Genomic DNA, 4925 nt, shown 5'->3' on the forward strand with positions numbered 1-4925 from the left:
AGTACGTTTAAGATTAAAAAAATACTTTCCGTACTTAAGTACAATAAATATCACATACTTTAAGACTTTTACACAAGTAATATTCTAAACGGTGACTTCAACTTCTACCAAAGTCATTTTCTGGTAAGATATCTGTACTTTTACTTGAGTATGGCTTTCAGGTACTTTATACACCACTGCATAGAACCATGTCCGCGCAACCACCCACACTCTAGCATCATAGAGAGTTTTGCAAGGGCTTTCTTCAGAAAATGTAAAGATAGTTCATTCTAAAGGGTGTAAGTCGGGTCACTTAGAAAAGCAACCTTTCATTGACAAAAGCAGTATGATTTGAGGAAGTTATGCACTAACATTTGCTATTTAGGGTTAAAGGGATAGTTCACCCAAAAATGAACATTTGCTGTTAATTTACTCACCTTCAGGCCATCCAAGATGCAGGTAACTTTTTTTTTCTTCAGTAGAACAGTAAAGAAGATTTTTAGCTGAAACCGTGGTCCTTGGTGATTCATAAAATGCAAGTAATCGGCTGTATGTTTTTGAGAATAAAAAAAAAACATATCAAGAAACACAAAATTAATACCCATTTGCATTTTATGAATCACCAAGGTCCACCGTTTCAGCTAAAAATCTTCTTTACTGTTCTACTCAGGAAAAAATAAATAAAAAATCCCCTACATTTTTGATGGCCTGAGAGTGGGTAAATTAACAGCACATTTTCATTTTTGGGTAAACTACCTCTTTAAGGAGGATTTTAATAAACTCCTAATCCTAAGTATGAGCAACAGTAATTGCGTAACTAGCATTAATAACCTCTGTGCAACAAGATTTATTTGTCCATTATTAAAGCCGAACAGGATAGAAAATGACATGTGGTATTGAAGCAATCGGCAAGCTTATTGATTCAGTGTTGGCTTGATAAAACAGAATGGTAGTGTGTGTGTTTGGGCGGGGCTCTGATAATTATTCATCGAGAGAACATCTAATGAACTCTAACAGCTTCCTGTGCCAAGATTCCATCAGCTGCGATCAATGAAACACACTGCCAGCCTCCCGCATCGATCACCTGCCAATCACTGTCTCCCAGTAACACAAGATGCAGAAAAAAACCAAAATGATTATCAATGTTTCCACTCCGCATCACAAGGTTTTATGAACGCAGTAGGACATAGAAGGCAACAGGAAAATGAGGAAATGTGAATCACAGCAGGAATGATGCACATATCTTTTTTCACTAATAAAAAAAGCAAAACTTGAAATAGCATCATTTGCCTGGCTATATTAAATTTTTTTTGTAGATTAAATTTTGATTCCTCTGTCTTATTTGATTTGTGAGATCAGAAGTGAAGCTACATTGTGCACTTCAAAAAAAAATCAATGCAATTTCAAAAGGCCACAGATGCACCTTAAAATTACACAAATGCTGCCTTTCTTCTGCATTCGGCTTTTCTCTTTCATTTCGGAGTGAATGCAACTGAGGCCGATCTTCGGCGATTGCATCGTGCAGCTGTTGGCGTCACATTGATTGCATGGCTTTGATAGGCCATAGATGTTTACCCTTTTAGTGCCCCGTTAATTAGAGAACAGAGAGCGAATGACAATATTGAGAGTCAAAAAACCCTACTTGAACGGTGTTTGAAAAGCAGGACATCACACAAGTGAAGAGAAACGCACAATAAGCCTTATATAACTAATCGGCTGTATGTTTTTGAGAATAAAAAAAAAACATATCAAGAAACACAAAATTAATACCCATTTGCATTTTATGAATCACCAAGGTCCACCGTTTCAGCTAAAAATCTTCTTTACTGTTCTACTCAGGAAAAAATAAATAAAAAATCCCCTACATTTTTGATGGCCTGAGAGTGGGTAAATTAACAGCACATTTTCATTTTTGGGTAAACTACCTCTTTAAGGAGGATTTTAATAAACTCCTAATCCTAAGTATGAGCAACAGTAATTGCGTAACTAGCATTAATAACCTCTGTGCAACAAGATTTATTTGTCCATTATTAAAGCCGAACAGGATAGAAAATGACATGTGGTATTGAAGCAATCGGCAAGCTTATTGATTCAGTGTTGGCTTGATAAAACAGAATGGTAGTGTGTGTGTTTGGGCGGGGCTCTGATAATTATTCATCGAGAGAACATCTAATGAACTCTAACAGCTTCCTGTGCCAAGATTCCATCAGCTGCGATCAATGAAACACACTGCCAGCCTCCCGCATCGATCACCTGCCAATCACTGTCTCCCAGTAACACAAGATGCAGAAAAAAAACAAAATGATTATCAATGCTTCCACTCCGCATCACAAGGTTTTATGAACGCAGTAGGACATAGAAGGCAACAGGAAAATGAGGAAATGTGAATCACAGCAGGAATGATGCACATCTCTTTTTTCACTTCATGCTTTGCCTCACTAATAAAAAAGCTAAACTTTGCCTGGCTATATTTAATTTTGTCTGTTTTATAGATAAAATTTTGATTCCTCTGTCTGATTTGATTTGTGAGATCAGAAGTGAAGCTACATTGTGCACTTCAAAAAAAAATCAATGCAATTTCAAAAGGCTACAGATGCACCTTAAAATTACATGAATGCTTGATAAAACACGCCGCCTTTCTTTTGCATTCGGGCTTTCTCTTTCATTTCGGAGTGAATGCAATTGAGGCCGATCTTGGGCGATTGCATCGTGCAGCTGTTACCGTCACATTGATTGCATGGCTTTGATAGGCCATAGATGTTTACCCTTTTAGTGCCCCGTTAATTAGAGAACACAGAGCGAATGACAATATTGAGAGTCAAAAAACCCTACTTGAACGGTGTTTGAAAAGCAGGACATCACACAAGTGAAGAGAAACGCACAATAAGCCTTATATAACACAGTGTGGCATAATTAAATCTTTCTCTTTGAGCTTTTTTAGTATGAATGCATTCGTGTTTTCTTTCTATTTCAGAGGGAGCTGCGATCGAAAGGCCGCGTCGATCAGCTGTGTTCCAAGAAACACCCGTCCCTTGTGGAACACTCTGTCCTTCTCTTTCTTTCTCTCGCTCGCCTTGTCTTTGCTTTTGTTCTCTCGCATTGTTTTTCATTCTTACCTGATTTCTGGACTTGCAGTATTCGCTCGTACACGCTGTCTGAGCTCTCCAGCAGCGTTCGGCTGGTCTGGATCATCTGTGAACACGGGAGAAAGGGACACGTAATGAGCATCTGTGCGGTTACTGTAACAGTCTGATGACAGCTCATTTGTAGTGTGTCACAGTGGCCTGCACCCTGCAGATACTCGCATACATTCAGAGGTCATAGGAAATGTAACAAATGCATTCCAGTCACAGAAAGTAAAATAAAAAGCAAAATTAAAAATAAAGTAAATACGTAGTGATAAAATAATAATAAAAAAAAAAATAATACAATTCTGTCCTACTTTTGTATAAATGGCAATTCATGTGCCTGAGGTCATATGAATACATTCCAGTGACCAGAAAAATAAAGTAAAAAAATAAAATGGTAAAAAAAATAGTAAAATAAATAAATAAGTAGTATTGTTTTCTCCTTTTGTGTAAATGATGAGAAGACATTTTCATGTTTAGAAATTATTCCTGAATATGGGTCTTGTATGAAGTTACACACATTTTACAGTAAATTATACAGTAGTTCGGAGCTGTATAATTCACAGATATTTAAAATTCTAAACCTTTTTAAAAGTTATACATTTGTCTTATGAAAAACAATTTATTATCTGTAATTTATTTATCTATCCATCCATCCCAAGGACAGGGCAACGACTGGCCTGATGGAGTCTGAGGGGGGAAAAAAACTATTTTTGACCTTTTGAACAACATAAGATTAGTAGAAACAATACAAAACAGGAAGTACATGGTTGCTGAATTGGTTGTGCACAGCTCGCCTAAAGAGGAAAGTCATAGCAGGACAGAAAGTAGGACAGATTATGTAATAGATATGCTCTTTTGTTCAACATGGACCCACACCCTTCTAATGAGGTGAGCAGATTCCTACATGTAATTACGCCAGACTATTCAGACACACACTAAATCTAATTCAGACAGACATCTCGGCACAGGCCAACGGCTACAGATCCTGCAGCGCCCCAACACCAACCACATCAGAAAGCCTGAGACTGGTTCAAAAACTTCTCTTATGAGACTCAACATGCTGCCAAGACAGACAAAGTAAAGCTGCATTTATTAAAGGCCACATTATATCCTTTTTTCTTTGCTGAAGTTAATTTATAAGGCTAGTCTAGGTTTCTTACACGTTGTTTTTCATGTTCATTTTGTACCCTCTCTCTGACCCTTAGAAATAATCACAATTTTAATAATGCTAATACATGTTTTCGCTACTGTATATTTAAAGGTTTAGTTCACCCAAAAATGAAAATTCTGTCATTAATTACTCACCCTCGTGTTGTTCCTAACCCGTAAGACCTTCGTTCATCTTCGGAACACAATTTAAGATATTTTTGATGAAATCTGAGGGCTCTCCGACCCTCCCATAGACAGCAAGGTAACTACCACGTTCAAGGTCCAGAAAAGTACCAAGATGTTTGACAAAGTAGTCCGTGTGACATCAGTGGTTCAACTGTAAAGTTACGAAGCTACGAGAATACTTTTATGCGCATAGAAAACAAAAATAACGACTTTATTCCACATTTTCGTCTCTACTGCGTCACTTTGGACACGAAAGTACCATGACGCGAGCGTGTGGCGGCGCCGGCGCTGACCCAGATCCGGCGTGATGAAAATGTGGAATAAAGTCGTTATTTTCGTTTTCTTTGCGCAAAAAAGTATTCTCGAAGCTTCGTAACTTTACAGTTGAACCGCTGATGTCACACGGACTACTTTGTCGATCATCTTGGTACTTTTCTGGACCTTGAACGTGGTAGTTACCTTGCTGTCTATGGGAGAGTC

At 37.8% G+C, this 4925-nt stretch overlaps 1 protein-coding gene and 1 long non-coding RNA gene across 4 annotated transcripts in view; one reads left to right on the plus strand and one right to left on the minus strand.

The window, feature by feature from the left end:
* LOC107747499 (inactive phospholipase C-like protein 2) overlaps positions 1 to 3166 on the minus strand; it is a 16546-nt gene extending 13380 nt beyond the window's left edge. For all 3 annotated transcript variants that reach the window (XR_001640811.1, XR_001640812.1, XM_016562036.1), the window contains exon 1: positions 3096 to 3166. The gene's annotated coding sequence lies outside the window, so the exon portion shown is untranslated. The remainder of the gene's footprint in view (positions 1 to 3095) is intronic.
* LOC107747500 (uncharacterized) overlaps positions 1 to 4925 on the plus strand; it is a 21018-nt gene that overhangs the window by 14837 nt on the left and 1256 nt on the right. The window lies entirely within an intron of this gene.

Source organism: Sinocyclocheilus rhinocerous, unplaced genomic scaffold (genome assembly GCF_001515625.1).
Source record: "Sinocyclocheilus rhinocerous isolate Xijiao unplaced genomic scaffold, SAMN03320098_v1.1 scaffold3667, whole genome shotgun sequence".
Lineage (NCBI taxonomy): Eukaryota > Metazoa > Chordata > Actinopteri > Cypriniformes > Cyprinidae > Sinocyclocheilus > Sinocyclocheilus rhinocerous.